General features: G+C 34.0%; 1 long non-coding RNA gene across 7 annotated transcripts in view; it reads left to right on the forward strand.

The window, feature by feature from the left end:
* The first annotated feature begins 810 nt into the window (after positions 1–810).
* The window catches only part of LOC137490345 (uncharacterized), a 167,452-nt gene continuing 140,437 nt past the window's right edge, over positions 811–27,825 (forward strand). For all 7 annotated transcript variants that reach the window (XR_012385248.1, XR_012385249.1, XR_012385247.1 and 4 more), the window contains exons 1-2: positions 811–918; positions 1,866–1,939. This is a non-coding gene — a long non-coding RNA (uncharacterized lncRNA). The remainder of the gene's footprint in view (positions 919–1,865; positions 1,940–27,825) is intronic.

Here is a 27,825-nt window from a genome sequence, read left to right on the forward strand (position 1 = left end):
TACAAACTGCTTTTCGGGGGGAGGGGAGGGGAGGGAGGGCGGTTGTGGGGTCTAGCATGGTGTACAACTTAAGTATTAAAATTATTTGACAACGTTGTCACTGTCAACACAAACAGACTGGAAACTTTTGGCTTATTTGTGTTGATTTCAAGTGAAGTGACAGGTGCAGGTGTTAATTGTAAATGACGTCACTTGCAGGAAGCGTGGCTGCCTGAGAGTGCAAGCCTGAAGGTGTAAGTTCAACTCTGCAGCCAGACTTTTCTGTAATTTATATTTTTCTATCAAAGATAGAAGAATAATTGCACTTTTTGTTTTCATTATCTTAAGGGATTATATATATATATATATATATATATATATATATATATATATATATATATATATATATATATATATATATATATATAAATAATCGCATTATAAAAAGCACAAAAATTGGTTTCACCTTCAAATATTTTGATTTATGTATGCAACATTTTCCAAGCATGAGGATTTTGTTGATTAGAAAGGCATCTTCTTTACTCTCCATTACAAGTCCATAAATTATGTCATTCACTATGAAGATCATAAACATCTTTATGACATTTATGACAGCCAGTCATAAACATCTGACCATAATGCATCCACATACATACAGTGATAGTGAGTTATTTCTGTGCCGCCGTGTGTGTGTGTGTGTGAGTGTTTCTCTCTCTCGTCCTGTTCTCGTCCGGTTTCCAGGTCGCCCCACCCTAATTGGACGTGCTGCATGCGTGCGCTGTGATTGGTGCTTGGAGACTGCATCTTTTGAAATTAGGCTTCTAACTCCTCAAACTGTTCTGCACCTTGGGTTTCTAGTCTTCTCCGCCATTACTTCGTCACTTTCAACGATCGCTGCTGCTGCTTTCAAAGGAAATATTCACTTCTGCTGGATATAAAGTAAGCAAGGTTACAATTTCTTAATATTCACTTTAATTTTATATATATTCCATTTTGGATTTACTTTTCAACCAAGACAGAACGTCGAGGGGCGTCAATCGAACGATCGAACGATCAGATGTCTGCAGGGAACTTAGAAAGATAAAATATATTTTATATCGATAACGAACGTTAATTGCTTACAGTGAAAGTAGTTAGGTGCCTATCCAATGTTTGTCTATAAATGTTCACCCAAGTTAAATGACGAGCTGCTCATGATGTGGGACAGGTGCGATTGATTCAATGAAAGCCATCTGTACATTATGTGTTAGAACTAAAAATAACATTGAATCCAAATCTGCTACTATATAGATTATAAACGTTAATTGATACCCGTGAAAATAGTTAAGTGCCTATCAAATGATTGTCCACTAACTTAACATGAAACTAGTTTTAGTGTTCCTCATGTAACGTTAATTGACTCAACAATTTAATAGATGACGACCATTTCATGTTACAACTAAGAGTTATCCTGAATCAAAATCTGCCAATGTTTAAATTAAATGTACGTTAATTGATATTGATACCAAAGAAACTAGCTAGGTGCCTATCAAATGCAAATAAAACGAGCAGCAACATAGCCTTTAAACATTCAATATGTAACTTTGGTTAAATCATGTTAATAAAGTTTTTTTTTTCGGTTTATTCCTGTCTATTTCTTACTTTTAAAATTGCATCCATCACTTTGACAAAATAAATCTGTTTCTAATGAGTGCATCTTTTAAAACAGGATATTTAGATAATAATGTAATGAATAGGATATAATTTTCATATTCAATTGAATAAAAAATATAAAAACAAAGTTAAACAAATATAAGTCATGTTTTGTGGAACACTAATGAACAATCTTTTCTTGTTCTGGCTGTGTTATGCCCTTATGTTTAACATTGTCTTTCTTGTCTCTTTAGGATGCAAACCAACAACGTTGTCAGAGTAAAGTTTAGAGAACGGAAGATCACGTTTCACTCATTTTTGGAAAGTGGTAAGATATAACAAACTTTCACATTGTTTGCATTAATGTTTCTTTCTAAAAATTATTTGTAATATTAATGCAGGGTGTCTGCAGATCTTTAAGTCTTAAAAAGTCTTAAATCCCATAGTATAGCAATAATACCTTAATTAGTCTCAAAAGAGGCTTTTTAAAAAATGGCCAGATACAAAAGAAAGTGATAAATGGAAGACATTGACAAGAAATAAAGTAACATATTTGATAGTTGAGAATGCGCCGCTCCACAGAAAGCTACTAAAACCCCAATTATGTCTTTGCTTAAACCCAACATGTCAACATGTTAATTTTTCTTGCAAAGAATTTAAAATATGAATAGAAAACAAAAGTTGGACAGTTAGTAGCCTATGCTGTTATTTTTAAAACATCTGACTTATTACAAGGCTTCTATTTTGTTCTTATTCTTCTTATTAGTTACTATTTATATTATTAATGATTAGTAAAGTGTCATTTAGGCTATTTGTAAAGTTTTTAAAAATGTTATGTTTAATTATTATTATACTGTTTCAAGCAGTTAAAGTTATTTAATATTAAACTACTTTATTTATAGACTACATTGTGTTGTTTCATTAACGAATGTTCAAAAATAATAATTTTACATAAAATGTAAATTAACTTAGGTAGGCTACTTGGGTACAGAGGTGAAATTTGTTGTTGGTATGGGAGAAACATTTTGCCAGTGAATATGTACTCACCACATCAATCAATCAATCAATTAATAAAACACCTTACGGAAAGGATGCAATAAAGGAAAAACATGCTCTTAATTATTCTTTATAATCTGATTTATACATGCAATAAACCTATATTTCGCCGACAAGAACAAGCTCTAAATCATAAAATCTAAAGCGAGAAGAGTTATTAATATGTTACTAATACTACTTGTTAATATTAATGATCATCAGAACGAACTGTGTTCGTATGATAAATGTCGTCACAGTGTCATGTCTGCGATCTTTTCTTGTTGAAGAACAGATAATCTATGTTATTGCCGCCTCTCATGTTTTTGTCACAGTGTCGTGTTTACAATCTTTTCTCGTTGAAGAACAAATAATCCATGTTATCGCTGTCTCCCCAGCCAGGTTTTCATCCACAGTGTCCGCTTTTGTTTTTTCTCGCAACAAGCAATAATGTATCACTATAGCAGGCCACTATAGAGGGGGCATTTTAATCCCATTGCACTTAACCTGGTGACTGATTTTGGTCATTAATGAAGGTTAGCAACAATACCATTTATTAACATGGATCATGGCTTCTGTGCCTAACGAGTGGTTTAAATTATATTGTATTCTCCTTATTTCCGTTTTATTATATCATATTATATTATATATAATAATAAATCATAACCGAGTCATCATGCTTCATTACCACACCACTATCAGTGTTAGTAAAAAGTTAAATGTTACAATTTAATGTAATTTAAATAATGGTAGCTAAATGTGTTACTTAATTACATTTTAAGGCATTGGTGTAGCAAAACAGAGAACTGTCACCCTAAATTCTCATGCATCCTACCTGCAGCCCATGTGAGAGGTTGATCCGCGGCATCCACTTACTCACACACTATTAATTTCTAACACTATAAACTTGACTCCGCAGGCTGATCATCTTTAAAATCAAAAGTCAAGTGTCCTAACTTGAGAATGCTGATGCACAATCAGATGTTTTTTTACACAACTTTAAAAGTGCGCTTTAGCGATGTCAAAATGAAAGCAAATATTTTTAAGGGTTCTGCAACATCAATTTTATAGCTTAGTTTTAATAATATTGACGATAATATTAAATATAATTGTTATAATATTAATTATAGTGACTACTGTAAGACTTTTTATTCGGCCACTCTAATACTTATCCTAACTGAAAAATGAATGTGAAAATCACTGGCGTTTGCGTTAAACCAAAAATTATTTTAACGGCAAATTACTTCTGCATTTTTCCTATTAGGCCTCAAGAGAGTTGTATTTAAAGAATTAGTTAACCAAAACATATAATGAATTAGGCGGCTGGACCTTCATGCCATCTGCTAGTCCAGTTTTCTATCGTGCCTGTGGAGCACATCACCTGATTGTTAAATAACTTACTTTATCAGTAGGCTATTTATTATTCATTCCTGGTAACACTTTAGAATAACTATGCGTTATAATTAGTTAAGAGTCCAATAATAAACTGTTAGTCAATGAGTTCTAAATGACTTGTTAAATAAAAGTTAATCATTTGTTAATTATTTATAACTGTGCCTTATAGCTCGCCAATAGATAACTTACAAGCTGTTAGTTAACAAGTTCAAAACAACTTGTTACTGTATTTTGATGATTTATAACTATACCTAATAAATTAGCAATAGATCATAAACAAGCTGTTAGTGAATTACTTACTAAAGACTTGTTAAGTATCAGTTAATTGTTTGTGCGATTGGGATGTTATTCTAGTTGCAACTAATCTTCATTTATTAACTGTTAGTAAATGAGGGATAGTTGCAAGTTTAGAATAACGTCCCAATAACATACTTAAGCTAATAACTAACACTTAACTAATATATTAACTCACACTTTACAGATCAATTGTTCATAGTTTGTTAACCATCTACTAACACCAGTGAAACTTTGTAGAACAGCAAATGGATGGAACAAGTTTGAGCTACAGAAATTTGATATATAAAAAAAAAAAAAAAAATATATATATATATATATATATATATATATATATATATATATATATATATATATATATATATATATATATATATATATATATACTAGAAAATGTATCTTTTTGTAACTAATTTCGTTTTGTATAATGTGTAACTTAATTTTGATGTATATTTTGTTGGTCACATACCTACAGCATAAACAAGAGGAACGAATAACATCTGAGGTGACGCGCTTTAACATAAGTTCGCTATATGCTTTAGCGCCAAAACAATCCATCAAACTATTTTCACGGTTTTATTTTAATTAATTAACTAAGCGTGGTCTGAGCAGCATGAACTGGACAGTCTTTTCGCAGCACTGATAGATTTCTTGGGTTACCTCGGAAGAATAAACTTGGATGGAGCTCAGAAGCTCGCTGTGTAAATTGAGAGGCTCCTCGGCTAGTTCGTCACATGTTTTCGTTGTGATGCGCGATTTGTAAAATGAGAGTCTGCATAGACCTATTTGTGCTAGTCTGTCAGATAAATTTGGTTAAGACACGCGCGGATATATCGGAGATATGCACTTAACAAGGTTTTATGCGACCCGCAATATGGGATGTTAAGAGAGTGACAGCATAAGTAAGGTAAACTGCACACACTTGATTATTTAATGCGTGGATGTGCAAAGCATAACTAAACCTTTACATGTCCATGCTTAATCAGTCATTGATAAGGTCTATCAAAGTGTTATCGACAATCAATAGATCAAGTAATCATTAGCATCCCTAAATAAAATACATTAAAGTGTATTTCACCCTAAATTCACCATACTCACCATCAAAAGGAGAGTTCATCCAAAACTGAAAATTCTGTGACTATTAACTCATGTTGTTCCAAATCAGGTTTATTATTTTTTTTCTGATGTTGAACAATATTATCCAGTTACATGTAGGTAATGTCTTTGGTTGTTGAAAACTTGAACAAGTAAATGCTCAATTAAGATTGTTCTTTTGTTTATTATTTTATTATTTATATTGTCAGACAGCCAACATTTCACTAAATGTGTTAAATCAGCTGCACAAAGCCATTGGCATGCTTAAAATCTTATGTAATTGATAGATATAAAGATGTTACATTTATCGTGATAAATATCAATATCGACTGATAAGAAAAAAATGATCGTGATAATTTTTTTTGCCATATGGCTCAGCTTTAGTCTCTGCTCTATTGAGTGGATCGATTGTAGTGAGACAACAAAACAATGCAACAAACTAACGACCCAGGCTATATCACAGTGTATTATGATTGTGTAATAGCCATAGGGCTATATTAAGAGAGAATGATGAGCAGGGCAGGATGTCATTCCTACCGGTTAATGTGCATTTCATGTCTAATGCAAAAATGAAAGCATGCTGATCTATCACCAAGAGCTGTTTGAAATTTGATTTTTTTTAAAAATTATCATCTGATCATTTTTCCATATTTTAATCTTATAACATGCTGTATTAGGCCTGTTGTTTTGTTCATTTCCGCACTGACAGCTCGAAAGAAAGATCAACACTGATCTGCTTCGCAATCTGATGCAGTCTCGGTTCATATGTCTCTCTACAATTTAACGCCTATAATGCAGAATTCTAGAGAATGCTTTTTAATAGATTGATTAATTCAATAGATAGATAGATTTTTACATAACCTGACAACTGAAATGAGGCTCTGCATAAGAAAGTCTGACCTCTCTGATTTATATTTGGTGGCGATGTCTGTGGGTTTTTAAAATTAAAGTGCACACTTTCGCTTATAAAATATTCTATACACAACTGCTCAAAAGTTTAGGGTCAGTTTGATTGTTAAATATGTTAAAATAAGCTTCTCCTGTATTTAATCATAAATACAGCAAAATTGTGAAATGTTGCACTATAAAATAACTGTTCAAAAGTAGTTTATCATTTTATTTAATCATTTATTCCAGTGATTTTAAAGATACATTTTCAGCTTCATTACTCCAGTCTTCAGAGTCACATGATCCTTCAGAAATCACTATATTATTATTGTTGTTATCATTATTACTGATGTTATTGTTATTAATGGTAATAGTAATAAAAACAATAATGTCTGAAATAATGATTTTATTTAAAACTACATACAATAAGAAAGCAGTTATTTAAAATTGTAATAAATATTTAACAATTTAACATTTCTTACATTTAATAAATGTAGCCTTGATGAACTGAATAATTTTTCTTAAAAAAAAAACTAATAAAACTTTTAAACGGTACTGAAAAAAAAAAAATAAATGTATATATATATATATACATACATATATATATATATATATATATATATATATATATATATATATATATATATATATATATATATATATATATATATATATATATATGAGCAATTCCATAAAAATGTCAACCTTATCATGAAAAAATAAACTTTTGACCAAAATAACAAAACCTATTTCAATATGCTTATTAAGGTCTATATTTTATTGTTATTATGTGCTCTTGTTGAATTTTTAAGAAAATTGGTTTGTTTATCCATGAAATATGAGGATTGTTGCAATGGTAAATTTCATTATCATCCAACTACTTTTCGTGCTTTCAAAAAAGGGGTTAAAGACTCACATTTTCCATGCTTTATGTTAACAGTAATCATTCTGCAGAAGGATTGGAGTCTGTAGTATAAATAATTAGCTTTACTTTTTCATAACATTATTGCCCTTTTGATTTATGAGCTACATATTTAAGACATCACGCAGCTTCGGTCACATGTCACGTCCATAACGATTTAATGAAAAAGTTTATATTGTGGAATAAATATTATAACAAATAAAATGAAACTTTGTATACAAAGTCAAAATATGTCCATACTAATTATGATCGCTAACTCATCTCAGGTCTTTGCTCTAAACGACCACAATTTTGCGTTACGGACGTGACCATTTTTGAACTCCTTATTATTATAAGCCAATGACTAGCGCATATTTGTTCATTATGATGCTGCATTACAATTACTGACTTACATTACATAACATCCATAATGTTATGTCAATAACTGAACATTTCAGTTAACTATAAACCACTTTAGTAACATTTCAGAAATAAATGTCTAATAAAAAGAACATGACATTTTACATATTGCCATAATTGGCGCATAATCTTGGTGTTTTGGCGATGCAGCACCTTGTGTTAAAGCACTTCTTTCTTTTGTAGATAGGCTAACTGACCGTCAAATAATAGATCAAATAGTTAAGATACAATTTATGCCAAACTAGGAATGCTGATTTCGATTCATTTTGCCAACCAACAACCGCTGGTTAACCGAATATTAACTGTTAACAGATTAATATCAAAATATTATTTAATAAAAAAAAATTGACGTACCTATTTTGTCTGACACATTAAATATTGCATTTTAAAATACTGATTTAGGTTATTTTAACATGCTGTGAGATTGTGTTGGAACAGCATACAGAACGAACATCACGCACCAGCAGTGTTTTTTTAGCAGCATAGAAAAACTGAATAAACTAACAAAAAATAAATAAATAAATATTTAAATAAATAAATAAATCCTTCTCTAGATCTTTTTCACTTAAATGACAAATTAAGATTACAAAACGAAAACTTTAACTGAATCCTTTTTAAGAACCGGCATAGGCTGTTTGTCCAATCGTGTTTTTTTTCCGTCAATTAAATATTAGGCTACCTCAAATAGATTGCTTTATGGAAAAAAATGCATTCAATTAATGCTCCGCTGTTATAATATTACAAAACCTGTCAACATTTTTAATAGAAGTCATTAGTTTAAAGATTATGTCTTAATTATGATTATGAATTAACCTATTTCCTCTGTCTTACTTGCGGTTCATGTTCGCGCGCGCTGCCTGAAAGATAAGGACAATGAACCATAAGGCTTTGAACCTATACATTTTGTAAAGTATAGGCTAAGCATATAACAATTTTGTTATTTACATGTGATACTGCATTAATTTGCATACATGTTTTATAAGCTGTAAAATGAAAGCATCAGTTTGGTGCGAAGTTGTCATAAAATATTTGTCTTTGTTTGATTTGTAGATTAGGCTTTGTAGGCTATTTAAAATTTATATAAGAACTATTAATAACTGTTATTTTCCAAATGGAAAAAGGCTGGTTTGTTAATTGTAGTCTGCTCTAAATCATGAATATGCCTAGTTGAGTTTATGACGCGGCTCCAGGCAGCACAGACGACCAGGATCAGCGCTGGTTCGTCAACTCCTGTGTTAAACTGTGGCCAGAACATCCTTCTTTCATTTTGCTTCTTTGGCAAAAAACATATGTAAGCACGTGTCTTTGCACGTGTTACTGTCCTGCGAGTTAACAAATATGTGATGCTCATAGAAGCCGATAACAACGAACGCGCTTTTTCATTCCAGAGACGTGAGGCGCACCGCAATGCATTTTATGTTGACAAGAAAAAAGGAGCGCGGTGCTCTTTTGAATGTCACTATAGGTAACAACTGAATCAGCTGGTCTATTGTGCGCGAGTGTTGCTGTCAATGTTTTCATAATTGAATTTTTTAAATAACATTATGAAATTTAAGATTTGTAAAGTCATACAACTTTGGATGACTTAAAACAGTGACCACAAGTCTCTATTCCGTCATTAAAAAGTTCGCCTTAGTCATCTTGACAATACACTGCTGTCACCTCCAAGGAAACCTCGCCTCTGCTTTCATTTGATTGAAGAATGAAAGACGCCACTGAGGTAACATGCTTTTCCTCTGGAGCGCACAAAGCGCGCAATGACAAAACGCGAGGCGCAGGGCGCATAATCAATAACCTCCATGCATTTGGACTTTCCCCGATCAAAATGCGCACGCCGCAGGTCAGGCCACAGCGGAGCTTTCATTTCATGCAGAGCATAAATATGTTTTTTATTTTATTAATAAATAACTATTTATAAAGATAAATTATCAAAGCGACACAATTTATTTTCCAAGCCTTTTATCCAAAATCTAAGCACTTTCAAAGCTTGAAAATTGGCTATAGCCTACATTAAAATGAAAACATTTTCAAAGATTTCCAGCACCCGGCAAATGCACTTGAGTGCTTATTAAAATTATTTTACAGGCGGCAAAATAAGAATAAAATCTTGATATTGATCTAAGCTTTAACTACATTATAGGATTATTAAATTTGTTAGAAAATCGATAGGACCTGCAGCTGTAAATATTTAATTCAATATTTTACACAATCGGTTATGAACTATAGCCTAAAAATATAAACATTATAGTCATCCATCGTACATGCCTACAACCAATGACTATTTTTCTATGCTTGTTTAACATAGCCTACACAAAACCTTTCATAATAAAGTCTTCTCTCTCACCCTGGTCCTCTATGAACTTTTTGCAACCTGTCCTGAAGTGACTGCCGAGGAGAAAAAGAAAGCAAGCGCGATTGGAGAAATTAAACTATTTATTCCATCAACTAACACATTAACTAAAATAAACTAAAAAAAACTGTCAAATATAATATTGCCATATCTGTGACAAAACTAGATTTTAAATATTCTCCACGTAGACACGGTCTTGCGCAACAGTCGGGCAATGATTTAATTCAAGTTTGTCTGGAAACACTAACTTTAGGAGCCCGATAAACATAGGCCTATTATAGCTGATTATGTTTATTATTAATTCTATATTATTCAGAGTATAAAAGCACTATGTTAGCATGCAACATTGTTACCGAATTGAGTTTTGAACATTCGAATGTGCGTTAACCTTTAACAACACACATGCCATAATACGAATTAAATATAACAAGGTGATATCTATTTAAGTTTGATTAATTGTACAACCTTACCATTCAGATGTCTCAGAGGTTAAAGTTTATTGGTTTACACTCCCAACAGATATCCACAAATAGGTCTTTGGTCAAGTTTTGAAAGCATTTACCTGATTTTCATAATGTGTCAACTGTGAATTTCAGAGCAGTCACGTCCTTAACGAAGACAAGTCACGTCCGTAACGATAGTTTTTCCTCATTAATGCAAAAATTAAAAACTAAATAAAATGAATTATATATGTCACTTGCAGAGCCAACCCTTATCCTTTTGACTGTTATATATTTTTTTGGCTTCTGCATTTTTATTCACAGAATTTTCACAAAGTATGTCAGTTTACAAAACTCATGTCTTTTTTTTGTCACGTCCGTAACGCATTCATTTTGCTGTCATTTTAAATATAAAACACCTGCATAGACTGATATGTTTTTGATACCTGAACTCCATGGTTAAGGGGTAAGAAAAATATAAACATATATTTCAATATACTGTTAACATATACCTTCTCTGAGTATATACGTTTCATTTTTTTACTGCAAATGTCACGTCCATAACGCTGGAATCAGCCATATGTATATATATATATATATATATATATATATATATATATATATATATATATATATATATATATATATCGGGCCAGTAGAAAAATTGTAGACCGGCAGGGAGACGCCTATTACCGGGAGATTATCACTCGTTTGCGGGCATCCTGGAGTCTCTGTGCATTTGCGGGAGACTACCGAAACTTCCAGGAGACTTGGGATGTCTGTTGAATGACCTCTCTCCCTACTCATAACTCTCTTTTCATATAGCCGTATGCCTATTACATATCCCTAAAACACTGTTATAAAACCGGGCTCGGATCGTTTGCTTTCTCACTACAATCGATCTGCTCCAGAGTTCTGCTCCTGCTTTCAATCGAGCCGAGACAACCTCATTCAAGCGGTCTTGGAGTGATTTTTTTTATACGAGCGCGATTGGTGGTTTCACAATTGCCAAATGAACCGCGCTAACTGGGTAAACGAGACAGGTTCTGAAACAAAAGTGTAGGTGTGAAAGCACCCAAAGTGTTGCTTTTTTGCTCTGACAATGTAGCTCTGTTTTCTATGGCTCTGTTTACTTTGTTAACAGCACAACAGAGCTGAGTATAGTGTTAAGCAAGAAAAAACCCTGTACTGTATTTATTTATCAAAGATTTTGTTTATAAATTTAAATGTTGTGCATCAGTTTTAAGCAGGAGAAAAACCTGTACTGTATTTTATTTATCAAAGATTTTGTGCAGCTGTTATTTTTTGTGCACCTGTTTATTTGTAAACAGAGAGGAAAAACCCCTGTGTTTGAATTCTATTTTGCTCAAAAATGTTTAATAACATTTTAATAAAGGCGTAACTGTTATACCGTTATTCCTCCTAAAAATACCGGGATATGATATTTAGCCCATATAACCCAGCCCTAATTCACAACCTCAGGTGCGTTTCCCAAAACCATTGTTAGCCAACTAAGGTCGCAAGTTCTGTCATTACAAACATAGTTCATTGATTTGCCGTTTCCCAAATCCATCATTCCAACAAACATTCGCAAACTGCGTCACAAACTTCTGTGCTCGCAAGTACACCTCTTGAGTTGTAGTTAGAAACATAGTACCTGGCTGTATTCTATTCCGACTTATTCCCACTATGCCTTATTTACTTAAAACATTGTAACATTTAGACTTTGAATTAATTTTTTAAATAAAGCATTAAAGTCATCACTCTTAGGTGTAATTTGCATTAAAGCATTTTTACAGTTCAGTTTTAGTGATCTTCATGTTTACAAGTGTACTCCTTTCGCAGTGCACGTTGTAAACATTGATGCCATTTGGAACACAGTCATTATGATACATTAATAATATCATTATTAAAGAATGATTATTTTTTTCATTTCCTAATGAATAATAAATATTACATTTTATTAATTCCTAATAAATGACCTCATTATTTATTTATTTATATGATTTGCATATGATATTAGAATAGTGTAAGCTTTTGTAAGTGATTTTATGTTTTAGAATACAATATGGATTGTTCTCAATAATATTTGTAAAGGAAACATTGGTCCTATATGAGCTGTTTGCATATATTTAAAAAATATGGAAAAAGAGTGCATGTTTTTTCAAAACTAATTTTGGATTTTTTTCAAATGCATGTTCATGTAAAACAATATAATTTGCACAAAGAATTTCTGGGGTTCTTCTCTAAAGAACTTGTTACTCCACCCAGTTTAGAGCATCTTTATGGGCGTTTTACGTTATAACTTATGTGAATTAAATGATAAATCTGCGACTCACTCCTCACTTCATCGCTCTTTTTTTTTTAGATTAAGATTGTAGTTATACTAAAATATTTTAATTATACTAAAATAATCCAGGACAGAAGTTCAATCAAAAGTGAAAGTTCTTTCTGTCATTAATTTCTAACACTCCCGTAATTTCAGAACATACTTTCAGAGCATACATTTTTATATTTTACCATATGAAAATGCAATGAAATTATAAAATTGTGAAATTAAAGCAATAGTGCAGAGATCTGGTCCTGCGTCAGGTCAAGGTTGCCTTTAAAATACGCACGTGGAGGATATTAATTTCATGTTTTAGTTAACTAATTCTTTAAATACAGCTCTTTTAATCTCAAAAGGGGAAAAAATGCTAAAGAAATTTGTCGTTAAAATTAATTATAGCAGAGACGCAACTGCCTGTCATTTTCACATTCGTTTTTCAGTCAGGGATTAGGTCTATTAGAGCAGTGGTCACCAAAGGAGGGCCGGTGTCCTGCAGATTTTAGCTCCAACCCTAATCAAACACACCTGAACAAGCTAATCAAGGTCTTACTAGGTATACTTGAAACATCCAGGCAGGTGTGTTGAGGCAAGTTGGAGCTAAACCCTGCAGGGACAGCGGCCCTTCCAGGACAAAGATTGGTGACCCCTGTATTAGAATAACCTAATAAAATGTTTTGTTGTACACTGCACAGTAGTCTACACTATAATCAATATTGTAATTTATTTTGTTCATTAATATTAAAACTAATCTATACAATTGATAAAACAAAACCCTTTTTGATGTTTGCTTTTATTTTGACACCGCTTACAGTTGTAATAAGAAACATCCCATTATGCAGAAGCAGTCTCAAGTTAAAAATACCTTTTGAGTTTAAAGATGATCAGCCTGCAAAGTCAAGTTTACAGTGTCATAAATGAAATAGGTAGAGCATGAGTAAAAGTGATTTGCCGCATCAACCTCTCATGTGCGCTGCAGGTAGGCTGAATGATAATCTTTAAAAAAATATATGCAATTAAAAACTTTAAACATTTATGTTTTTTTAAATAAAAAGTTAAGAAATCAGGAGAGTAAAATATAATTTAAACCACTGGTCTGGCGCTGATACTTTATTATTTGTAGCAAGAAGAAGAAAAAAAAGCAGATGAAAACCTGGCTGGGAAGACAGCGATAAAATGGATTGTCTGTTCTTCAGAAAAGATCACGACATTGTGAAGGCGTTTATCATACAACGCAGTTCGTGTTTATGATCATTAATATTAAATAATATTAATTCTCTCTCTAGACTTTGTTTTAGGGCTTGTTCTTGTCGGCGCAATATAGCCTAGGCTTATTGCATGTACGAATCCGATTATGAAGAATGATTAAGAGCTTGCATTTTTTATTGCATCCAATGACTGTAAAAAATACAGCGACAGCTCCTTTTCCCATTGGACGCCTTGAGGGCAAAACGCCTGCTTGACGGGCACAAACTGTCGCAAAAGACTGCTGAAATTGGAGCCTTGACATGCGCAGAAGGACTGTTTGATGGAGCCAGAGGAGGAGCCGCGAAAATGAGCGAAGTCGAGCTTCCAACCAAACGCTTTATGTAAAATCAACCACGCCCCCCAAACTTCTCACTTGACACCTCCTGCATCTGCAGTATAACAAAGGCTCGCTGATGTAAACAGAAGCACTTACATTTGAAAATACAGAATAATATATGGTTTAAAAACGGTGTGATTTAAGTTGTTATACTTTAATAAAAGCAATAGATGCTGGACTGCAGAAATAAACAATCTTTTATACACTCTAGCCTGAATATGAGCACAAATAATATATTCTCTTATTGTTATATTTGTTGTTGGTATTTGTTAACTTCATAGGGGTAGAAATAACACTTGTAAAATACAAACAATAACATATAAACAACACGTACATTTTAGAAAGGTTTTTATTTTTAGTTAGCCATCAACAGAACCCAAAATATAGCCTACACACCATGACGATTTACCAGGCGGGAAAATCGTGCGTTTAGAAGATAAATACAGCAAGATTTCTAAATATCAACAGGATATTTACACATTCCAACCCTGCAATTTGTGCAAAAAAAAACTTTGCACTATTAATACAATGTGCTGCAACATCGCTAGTATATTGTTTATTGATTTTCGCTTGAATTGTTTATTTATTTAACTTTTTGCCTCTGTTTTCATTTGGTTTATTCGATTCCTTCAGTATATCTGGCAACAAGGAATTTACATTCATTTTAATGTTGGAGTTTTCAAATAAAACGGCAACAGTAAATGATGTAAATAAATAATATCTAACAATTACAGCTCTATTAGGCTATATAAGATTCGGTTTCAAGAACCTTATAATGTTTTATGACAGCAAATTCAGTAGATTAACGTTACTTAATAACATGCCAAAACTTAAAATGCAGAGACGTCCTGTAAAGCAAGTTCCAATAACCTTACAGGAGATCAGTGTGGAGATTATTATTTTAGACACTTAAAGAGAATTACTGCTAACGATCACCTGTATTTTCCCTGTACTTAAATTAGTTTATTTTATTGTGCAGTTTTATTGTCATTTTTATATTTCTTAATTCTTGTGCACTACAAAATGTATTCAATTGTATTATTATTTAATAATTGTGCAATCAATACAGGTTTATTGTTATTTATTTTGTCCTTTATTTAAATATTTGCGATGTATGCTGTTTGCATCTTTATTCAAAGGTTAAACTCAATGATACACTTTGCGTTTACATAGTAGCATGCGTTTGCTGTCATATCAACACAAATGGATGTAATAACATTAACAAATGTGAGGGTTTTATATAACGTTAATGAAGATTCAATCGCGGGGGGGCGATCTAACGGCCGAGACCTTCACTCAAACGCAGGCTTGCGGCACACTTGATTGCATCCTTTTCGCAAGCTATTTATTTGTTTATTTTTTTAAAGTGGTGAGAACTTTATTTACTGGCAAAAATTTTCCTCCCGTACCACCAACAAATAAAGTAGCCTACCTAAGTTAATTTGCCTTTTATGTAAAAATTAATGAATAACTTATACCTTAATTAAATATTAATGCATAAAACATCGGTATAAATGTACGTGTTTATTTTTTAACTTTCGTTAATAAAACAACACAATACTGTTTTAAAATATTGTAGTTTAATATTAAATAACTTTAACAGCTTGAAACCGTATAATAATAATAATTAAACGTTACATTTTTAAAAACTTAACAAATAGCCTAAATGGCACTTTACTAATCAGTAATAATATAAATAGTAATAACTATAAGTATATATATATATATATATATATATATATATAATTTATTTTATTTTTTTACTTATAGTTATTACTATTTATATAATACAGCTATATATATATATATATATATATATATATATATATATATATATATATATATATATATATATATATATATTAGCCTACTACTATTACTATTTATATAATACAGCTATATATATATATATATATATTAGCCTACTAGTAACAATAAAAGTCAGATGTTTAAAAAACAGCATAGGTTCTCTCAACCTTTTGTTTTCTATTTCTATTTTAAATTATTTGCCAGAAAAACTAACATGTTGACTTTGTCCAGTTTAAGTGAATAATGGGGTTATAATGTTTCCAGCGTTACACTGTCAGACGGTGTGCTTGTAGAGCAAATGCACAGATAGGCTACTTTTTCTCAACCGTGCGAGAGGGTTTCTTGCCTAATTGTTCCGCTGCCTGCATTTCTCGGAAAGCAGGTTTCTCTACACTGCGGAGCGACGCGTTCTTAACTAGTTACCAGATATGTTGCTCTATTTCTTATCAATGTCTTCCATTTATCACTTTCTCTTTTGTTTCTGGCCATTTTTGGAAATGCCTCTGCAATACTTGGCTGACTAGCTGGGTGTTTGTGTTTAGAAGGTTTATTATAGCCTACGTGGCTTTTTTTCCCTCACGTCAATCGTCACTAGCTTGCATGGTTCGGGACCCATAGAACTGCGTATCAATGGATTTGCTCTTCAGTGTTTGGGCTCTCAGCAGTGAATATTAAAACACACTTTAACACTTAAAAAAAAACTACAAAAAGCTTAATCCAAATTAATTGGTTCACCTTTGTCGGTTGGCATGAATCCAAAATGTTCCCAGATGTAAGATTTCGTTTTCCAACAAGACTCATGGTTGAACTTGAACTTGCTGAATCGCGCCAATTATTATATACTAACAGAAATGTATTACTTGGCAACATAAAGGTAATTCGGGTTTTAAAGTGCGTGACGTCACAAAGGACTGCCGGAGGCAATGGACAACGGTGACGCGGTTGTCACGTTGACCGTCACAGCCCTAACTATAATTGATAATTTCTTTTCCAATAAGGTGGTTTAATAAATCAACTTCAATTTTTATTAAGTGTTGTTCACAGTAAATAATAATGATAATAAACATTGGTTTAAAAAGTATTTTGTGACACCCACATCCGTCATAAAAAATGCAGGTTTATGTTTTAAATATTAACTCTGAATTGATGCATTAATTTTAGGCCTATATGAACTATTAAACGTCTATGCAAATTAATGCAATACTATATGTAAAAACTAAACTATTATATACTATAGCAGGGGTTTTCAAACTTTTTAATCTCAGGGACCCCCAAATATGATGATTATTTGCAGGGGACCCCTTTGCCTAAGGTTTAAAGAAATGTACGTATTATTACGGAAAGTATAAATACGTAAACTAAAATTCTGTACAACAAAAAGACATTATAATTCATATTTCACAGGCATGCAAAATGGTATTGTTCTTAAACTATTTATTTTATTAGTTGGCAACTCACTATAGCCAGAATGATTGTCGAAATTTTATATTTCATAAAATAAAAAAAACAACAACGAAATATTTACATTAACTGAACAAGATAGCTTTTCAAAATAAGGCAACGGTAGATGAAAAGTCAAACCTAGACATTTGTAAATTCTGTAGTTTTTTTCCCCTGTCTTGTATTTATGGAAAACTGCAACATATTTACATGGAACTGGTACCTTTTCTAATTAATTATAATATTATAATTGCTGCTATATTTTCATTAAGTGAAAAGGGAACCTTCTTGCACTTGCATTCTTTGCATTACAAACACAATCAAACCAGTTTGAATCATTCACTGATTCAAAACTCCTAATGGGACGGATGAGCTTGGTGGCTTCTACATAGTTTGTCATAACGTGGCTTCATTTTAGTGAGAGCCAGACGCATGTCACTTTCAACCTCCAGACGGGCTCTGTGCTTTGACTGAAGTACTTTCAGTGCTGAAAATCCAGCTTCACACAAATAAGTTGTGGCAAAAGGTAAAAGACATTTTATTGCCTTCTCTGACAACATAGGGTATAGTCCTCTCTCACAGACATCCAAAACTCTGATAGAGGAAGAGATGGGAACCTTGTTTTTCTCCCACCATCATTTGACAAGTCAATCAGTTGCTCCTTGGCTGCCAGATCCAGATAAGTGCCAACCCCTGGTGCAAATGGGTCCCTGACAAAGTCAAGGTGGTTATTGTTCAAATCAGGGAAATACTGTTTAAAATAGCCCTGAAGATGTGACAGGTGAGACTGAATTATGGGTGTTATGTTGTCTGCAGTGGTGAAGATGCGCTCCTGGTTGTAGAGAGGAAACATTTGTTACTCCTTCTTCCAGTTTGCTTTCCCACAGTGACAATTTTTGCGTGAATGCACGCACCTTGTCTTGTGCGTTCAGTATGTGAACATTGTGCCCTTGCATGCTCTGATTGAGGAAACTAAGATGCTGGAAAAAATCTGCCATGTATGACAACTTCAGTATCCAAGTGTCATCTTCAAAACATTTGGCAAGTTCTAGGTTTTCATCAGAGAGAAACTCTTTCAGCTCTTTGCGCAGCGCGTACACGCGACTTAACACGGCGCCGCGGGAAAGCCAGCGCACCCCTGAGTGGAGCAGCAAACCCTCGTAATCTGCACCCATTTCTTTGCAGAGTAAACGAAAGAGTCTGTGTTTCAATGGGCGTGATTTTACATAGTTCACAGTTCTTATTACATCCTTCAACACTTGATGCAAGTCATCTTCAATGCACTTGGCTACAAGAGCCTCACGGTGAAGCATGCAGTGTGTGCCAACGGCGTTGGGAGCTTTCTCTTTGATCAGAGTCACGACGCCGCTGTGCTTCCCGGTCATAGCGGCAGCACCGTCAGTACACACTCCAATACACCGAGACCAGTCTACAGAATTGTCCGTCATGAACTGATCCATCATATTAAATATGTCCTGACCTGTGGTTCTGCCTTCAAGGGGTTAACAGAAGAGAAGTTCCTCAATAAATGTGTCCTTACCGAGAAAACACACGTAGACCATTAGCTGCGCTTGATTTGCTATATCAGTACTTTCGTCCAACTGCAGTGAAAAGTATTCACTGGCGTGCAGCTGTTCTAAAAGTTGTGACGAAATATCATCGGCCATCTGACTTATGCGTCTGCTTACTGTGTTATCTGACAAAGGCACACAATCTATCTTCCGTGCCGATTCCTCTCCAAATAACTCTTTGACGATGTCTTTGGTAGCTGGTAATAGCAATGCTTCGCCTACTGTGTGCGGCTTCTTAGCACGAGCGATGTGAAGTGATGCCAAATATGACGCTTTTAAACACCTATCAGGGACTGATGCTTGCTGCCGAAAAAGACTGGCCTGCCGGGCCAAACACAACTCCAGATGTTTGAAATAGTCTGTCGATTTTTCTGCCTCATTGGGATGTTTTTGCTGTAGATGACGTTTGAGCTTGGATGGTTTCATGCATTCATTGGAGAGAATCTCTTGACAAAGAACACACTGGGGTCTATCGACTCCCTGCTTTAAAGTGCAGGTAAAACCAAACGCAATGTAAGATTTGTCAAATTTTCTGCTTTTTGCCTTAGCGTTCGCCAAGTCAGATTTGCATAAGTTGCTTGCAGGAGCGGGGTTCTTTAAAAATCTTTCCATCATCTGTAGCTACTGCACAGCTGCTAATTGCTCCATTCAACTGTAACGTTACGTTATGCAAAATGTTAAAGAGTGCAAACTAGACCCCGCGGACCCCAGTTTGAAAACCCCTGTACTATAGTATACCAGTCCGCTATATGCTTTAGTGCCAAAACACGAACTGGTTTGTTAAAGTAATAATTAGTCTAAATAAAATAAAGTAAAATATTCACAAAAATTGTTTAAAACACCTTGAATGATATAGCGGTTCCATGCGAGAAGGCTGGATCGGAATTAGGGATGCTCATTTTGGTCAATTTTGCCAACCGCCGCTCATTAACCAAATATTAACCGTTAACCTTTAACAGATTAGTATAAAAATAATATTTAAAGGTGCAGTAGGTGTTCTGCCAAAATGCTAACCGCTTAGTAGGGGTGTCAAAATTAATTGTTTCTTCGGTGCACCACGATGCAGATGGGGACAATTCGGTATCGGTATAGTAATACCTATAACCGGTTATTAATGACGTAATTTACCTCATATGCGCTCTGTCGCAAGGGAGGCGAGCGCGAGTATTTACAACGCTCTAACTACTTAAAACTCATAAATTGTGCACAATTTCACTGTGTATGTTTGCTTTATCAGTCTTTCACAGACATTAACAGCAAAAGCCCCTATTTCACTGAGATCGAGAGAATGAGAGTACTTCATTTCTCTCTCTTTCTCTCTCTCTCACACACACTCATTGACCTGCTGGCTTGACTTTTCTTCTCCTCTCGGCTGTTTTACAGCGTTACTTCTGGATACAGAAATGAGCACGTGTCTGCAGAGTTTTATGATGCACCGAGATATCGAATTGAACCGAATCGATGGCATGATAATCGTAACCGAACCAAACTGTAAAACTAGTGTAGGTTCACAGATCTAATTCTCAGTCAGGGTGAACCCAAAATGCTATACTCTCCAGAAGAGGCAAGAATTTTTTTGAGATCTCATTCACGCAGCAGCTTTTAGGCTTCAACTGGACATTTGCTGTCTAATCGGCCTTTCATCTGTTATATCACAGTTATTAGAAGAATTGTTTACTTATAATGCCGTTGTGTGCCCTGATTTATGTTAGTTTCTAAAGGTCTCTAAATGTTAGTTTTTCTAAAGGTCACTTCAGTTATTCATTTTTTACCATCACCAAAGAGTAGAAACTGCTGAGAGCAGGAACATTAGAAAAAATATTGTTAATTGAACAACTGCTAAAGGTTCGGTGTCTAAAATTTCAATTTCACACACAGCTTTTTGATAAATTTTTGATCCAGTTGAGCTGAAAAATAGCTTTCACACTGGGCAGCAGAAATAATTCATTGTTAAGTTAATAAAAATGTGCAGTATGGTTAGTACAAACATTTACATGATCAGAGCTATTTCATCTGTGTTTGTATTATAAGAAGATTATGGCTGTATCAATGTTCCCAAACATTATTAATTTTATAATAATATATATTGCACATATTATATTTAACATAAAAATACTTGCAGAGGCTAGATTGAAACACACCTTTTCTCCACAGCACTTGAGATAATGTGACTTTTAAGAATAATTTTATTTATCAAAATTCATTATATTTGCATATTTGCACAGATTCCACCCTACTGCCCACATGGGAAAATTAGACAATGTAAATAACTGCAAACTGATGTGCAAAGCTGACACTGTTTATCAGAGCACTTTATATTTCTGGGCTTTTTAAAGAAGAGTTAAACATGGGAATGTCTCTAATAAAATTTTCCTTCTGCCCCAAAAGTAATACCATTCTTTCTTTTAAACTGTAATGGCCCTCAGCAACAGAATGATTTCTTATTCTTATTTAACAGAAAATTAAAACAACAAAAATGTTTAGCATTTTACATGACACTGTTCCTTTCAGAGTGTTCAAGTAAAAAATGAAATAAAGAATAATAAATCCACTATTTCACTCCTACCATTCATGTGCACCACTGACAGGTCAAATCTGCTCCCTTTCTAGTCTTTTTGCTGCTGAGATTGAGATTGAGATTGAAAGTTTGCAAATAAAATAATGTAGAAACGCAGCTGAAGAAAGCAGAATCCGGGACATGGCTGAATGCAATTTTTAAGTCCCAAATAAAGGACATGTCCAGAAAAAAAGATAATGTATTGTAGGTTTTTTTCCTGCGTGTCCTCGTGCTCTTCTCAAAGCTAAAGTCAGAGCAGGTGTCCGTGGGTCTGCTGCAGCAGCAAAGCCCGCGAGTCTGTGGCGGAGACTTTTCTCATGCACACAGAACCGGGCCACTGAGGTAAAGTCTTATGTGTGGGAAGCGGTGGTGATGAATTAGGTATCACACTGGATGAACCACGATATGCCATGACCGAATTGAGGCTCGCACGATGTGTGCTACGTCGCCATTATGTGCCTTGTGTTGCTTAGCAGCTTTATGCAAAACAATGTAAAGATCGACTGACGTGAAGTAAATAAACCAGTAATGTTAGAGAAGTGCCGTTGTTGATAGCGTCAGCGTGTGCTGCCGTCACAATAGATTTCTATCGTAATACATCATAACTTAGTGTGAAGAGCACGTTAAATCTTACAGACTTTGCTAGCAAGCAGTGTTGTGATCACGTGGGCTTTGCACGCTGGCTCTGGACGCTGCTGGATAGAATAGCTGTAACGGAGTTTAGAGAGTATCGGACTGCTTATATCAGAGATTTTTAATGCAGTCCGATGTAGTTTTTTGGACTGATATCAGACGAATTTCCGATATCAATATCAGACCGGGACATCCCTAGTCAATGTAACTGAGCAACGTATGTGAAACAATGAAAAGACTTGTGCGGCCGCCTTTTTTTCCTCTCCTGAACTTGAAAACATGATTGACAGAATCGTAGAAATGCAGAATTAAGATCGTCTAGGGGGTCGAATCGAGATTGCGATCTTTTAACGATTAATTGTGCAGCTCTAATGTTGGTGCTTCAGTATTGTGCAGGTTTTGTTGATGCCACCGATCATATTAAGGGGGGTAGGCAGACCAAGGTTTGTTCTGGACTTGATCTGCCATAGTTCATGGGAATGTGTTTATGTTTTTTCAATTACTGACGTGAAAGGTGGGGGGTGGGTTAATGGTAGACTCAACTGGTTTTACTTGCAATATGGTATTTTGTCTTATTATGCAGTACATCTGTTTGATACTTATGACTGATCTTAATATTCTAAGCTGTAACATTAATGGGCCAAATGGCCCTCACTAACGTACTGGTTTCCTGGATTTTTTGCGAAAAAGAAAGATTGGCACAGAGTTAGTTCAATAATCTCATTTGAAATATACACAGGGTATACACAGGTGCAATAATAAGTTTTATGAAGTGATATCTCACTCATCTGCGAAAACTAAAACTAAGGGTGTCTTAATATTAGAGCGGAGGACTTTAAATATTACTATTTTAGATAAAGGCTGTGATACAGATGGTAGAATAACACATATAAAACCAATCATAGAGAAGAGGAATATTGTATTTCTTTCAGTTTATGACCCTGCTACTCGTGTCCCTACTTTTTACTGTGCTCTATCAGCTTATCTATTGAAATTCTCAGACTTTGAAATCGTAATGGGTGCAGATACAAATTCTGTAATGTCACAAATCTTAGATAGATCGGGACCAAAGGAATCATACTCTCAAACTTCTTGCTCTGACAAACTACAGTAATGCGTAGTCTCATCCTCACTGGTGGATAGTTGGCGATTATTAAACCCTTTTGCTAAGTCTTTCACTTTCTTTTCTGCTAGACCAGTGGTTCTCAAACTTTTTTCACCAAGTTCCAACTTAGAAAAAAAATGTCTCTTCAAGTACCACCATTATGACCAGTATTAAAAAGTAGCGTTGTAGGCCTAATTAAGCAGCTACAGCTGTGCACAGTTTAAAAACGAGGCAGATTAATTCCTAGTATTAAGAAAATGTATTATTGTCAGTCACTTTTTAACATTTTAAATAGTCTGAACATAAACTGTGCTTGCAGGTAAAAAAAAAAAAAAAAAAAAAAGTTTAAATTTAAATGTGCTTTTAAAAGTTCAATACAAAATGGCACTGTTCTTAAAAAGTAAAAAGATAACTGCTGTACTTAAATCTAAAGTATTCATAGTAGGCTATTCATCAAAAGCTGGAAATGTTGATTGGACCTCATAAATATAGGCTTTATGTCATATCTGACAAATCTTTAAATATGTTTTACTTATTACTGGGTTCATACATACACAGCCTAATGAAAATCAAGGAATTTTAAGCACTTTTTCCAGCACCTAATTTTATTTTCAAGACTGATATGCTATGTATTAAATACCTGAAATGTATTCTCAGCAACCCATAAAACATTGCATAGGAATTGATACAAATAAAAAACATTGATAATAATAATAATATTTATCAATCATATATTAATAATATAATAAACCTGCACTAAATGCTTGTGAAATCTTTTTTGCACTCCAGTAAAAATACTATTACACTGCTAAAATAACATAAATTTTAGTAAATAATACTAAAATTAGGTAAAAGTACAAAGTACTCTTTTACAAAGTACTAGTTGGTTACTTTTGAAAATAAAAATCAGATTTTCATTATGAAATCACTTTTTTTAAGTGTAAAAGTGTAGGTTTTTAATTGCTTAAATCTCAAAGCTACATGTATAGGAATTTGCACTAACAAAGAAAATGTTTTAGATTTTTTTCTTTCATGACAATTAATCTTTTTCAATAGCACTGGTAATACTACCACATCATTTTTAATGACATAGAGACACTTTTTGCCCATTTTTTAATAAATATTTTTTAAGCTTTGAAAGGTTTAATTGAAATATATGATGAAAAGATTTAAATTTGCCCTTTTATTTACATATTTTACACTATTTTTCTTTACGGTATAGCAAATTTGTTTCTTAAATAGCTGTACATCACATGTAGATTTTATTTTACACTTGATCCTAAACTAAAATACAAACTTTACAAAAAATACAAGTACACTGTCAGTAAAAAAATAAAACAAATGACTTCTTTGACCTGTAATGCTTTAAGACAGCTATACAGCTAAATGTATGAATCACACAAATACCTCATCCAGAAACATTTCCAGCATAGTTCTTTTGTCGTTAAGAAATAAAAAAGTTCCACCTTTGCTAAAAGTAAGTTTCACTTCACAATACAGCCAAATAAGAAGACCATTAGCATTGTTATCGATCATGCATAAATCAAAATCTAAATACTTGATAACTTTGAATACTTTTGACTAAAGTTAGTAAAGGAGCAAAGATAAATAATGTAATAGTGAACAGATCGCGATTGTATTTAATCTGAGCACACACGCAATCATGAGATCATAAGAGGACTTGCAGTTCATTTGAAAAAAAAAGCCTTTAAGTTGTTTTTCCTGTCTCTGCAACTCAGAAAGTCTTTGTCCCACCCTTACATTTCACGCAAAACTTGACAAGGTCGACTGTGATTGGCCACTTTTCATGTCAGTCAAATCACGCTTCAGAATCAATTCTTAAACTTCGGAAACTGAACATAGCAGCTTATGACACATTGCACTAAAATAAACACTCTAAGCATAGCGCTGGGATCATACGCTTCACATAACAGCCAATGCTGATCACATCAATGTTATAGTACACATCAAAGGATTAAAAGTGTTAATTGTTTATTTCATTATTTGGCGTTTCCTCTGCGTACCACTAGAGGAAGCCCGCAAGTTTGAGAACCACTGTGCTAGACCAGAGGTTCTCAAAGTGGGGGTCGGGACCCCCCGAGGGGTCGCGGGACAATGAAGGAGGGTCGCCTGGTGATTTTCAAAAATCAATTAAATTTTATTAAACCTTAAGACTTACTGTATTTTATCAATAACTTACTGAAGAGAAAAAAAACAGTCGTTTATAGTTATTATAAACTATATAGTTACTATAGTAGCTTATAGTTAATAGTTCTATTGAATTGCGACTTAATTACATTATAATTAATTAATGTAATGTATAATTAAGTAATTACATTATACTTAAGACACAGCAATACTGTCAGATGCAGCAGATTGATTTTGTAACATCAGGTTAAACTTTCTAGCCCATTTACAGCACTGACATACATAAAAAAACAAAGAATAAACTTAAGTCTATTGGTGTGTGTGTGTGCATCATTGCATACAAGGTTTCTGTATTTATAACCACCACCTCAGAGAATATTGGGGGTCCCGAGTCACTGGCATTGTCTTTTTGGGGGTCGCGGGCTGAAAAGTTTGGGAACCCCTGTGCTAGACATAAATCCTATTCACGAATTGACTATATTTACATATCTACTTCTCTATCTTCAGCTATTCGTGATGCAGATATATGTTCTTTATCTTTGTCGTATTATGTTGGAAATTTGTGCAGATTAACTTTGAGTCCGCGGCCATCTGGTGCCACCAGATGGCGTTTTAACCATAAATTGTTACAGGATGAAAACTTTTGCAGACAATTCAGAAATAAATTAGCAGAGTTTATTGAAATTAATCAAGGTTCAGTAGATGATCCACAAACACTTTGGAATGCAGGATTTATAAGGAATTACTCAATTCAGGGCTTAAAGTATTCTGGCACCATGCCGGATCTCCGGCGTGTGGCTGTGTGGGAAAAAAAAAATTTTTTAGATCTTGCACGTGGTTTAATTGGGGATGCTCAAAATAACAGATTAACCGTTAACCGAAAGGGCACGTTTGTAACCGATTAATGGTATCAGTTAAATTATTAAAATATGCTTTATATATTTTTAAAGTTTGGCTGCATAAGGGGCATCTGTTTAATGGTTTACTGACGGCCGCCAGTGTTTACGCTCTGCTTATGCGCTCTGCGCGCCTCAAGTTTTGCCATTGCGCGCTGTGTGCTTTAGCGGAAAAAGCGTGTTACCTCTTTTTCATACTTCAGTTAAATGAAAGCACTGCAGGATATCTGTTGAGGTGATAGCGGGGTTTGGGATGTCAAGGCGACTATGGCAAACTTTTAATGATGGAGGAGAGACTTGTGGTCGCTGTTTCAAGTTATCCAGAGCTGTATTACCTTATAGATCTTGAAAATCACAATATTTTTAAAATTACAATCATAACATCGACAGCAACTCGACTCGCGCACACCAGCTAATTCAGTCATTTTCTAGTGACATACAAAAGACCACCGCGCTTCTTTTTTTCTTGTCAACATAAAAGGCAGTGCGGTGTGCCGCGCGTTTTTGGAACGGAAAGGCGTGCGCTGTGTGATCGGCCCCTAAATGTACAACAAATATTTGTTAACTCTCGGGATGGTAACACATGCAAACACACGTTTCTACAGACGTATTTTGCCAAAGAAGCAAAATGAAAGAAGGATATTTCTGATCACAGTTTCACACAGATGAGTTGACATTAACCAGCGCTGATGCTGATCACCTCTGTGCTGTCTGAAGCCGCTTCATATACTTAAAAAACAGGCTGTTGATGATTTAGGGTGGGCTACAACCAACAAACCTTTTTTTATTTGGAAAATTACAGTTATTAATAGTTCTTATTAAATATCAGCTTTTAAAATAGCCTACAATCTATGAATCAAACAAATTCAATATATTTTCTTGATTTTTGTATAATGATAACTCCGCACCAAACTGAGGCTTTCATTTTATAGATTCTAAAACATGTATGCAAATGTATGCAATATCATATGTAAGGGCTGTGACGGTCACCGTGACGTCAATCACTCTAGAACACAAATTTTCTGTTATGTTGCCAAATACTACATTTATGAATATAACCTTAACTTAGACGTGATACAGCAAGTTCAAGTTCAGCCATGAACCTCGTTGGAAAACTTACATCGCCAATCTGGAAACATTTTGGATTCGTGGCGAACGAGAAAGGCGAATCAATAATTAGGATGAACTATTTCTAGGGCTTGTTTAGAACAATAAGTGTTAAATGGATGAACACGTCGAATCTCCAGAGCCATCTGCGGTCATGTCACCCTGCCATGACATGCGGAGCCAGCTCCAGCATCATCTTCTGAACGCAAACGCCCAGCTAGT

Source organism: Danio rerio, chromosome 9 (genome assembly GCF_049306965.1).
Source record: "Danio rerio strain Tuebingen ecotype United States chromosome 9, GRCz12tu, whole genome shotgun sequence".
NCBI classification, from domain to species: Eukaryota; Metazoa; Chordata; class Actinopteri; order Cypriniformes; family Danionidae; genus Danio; species Danio rerio.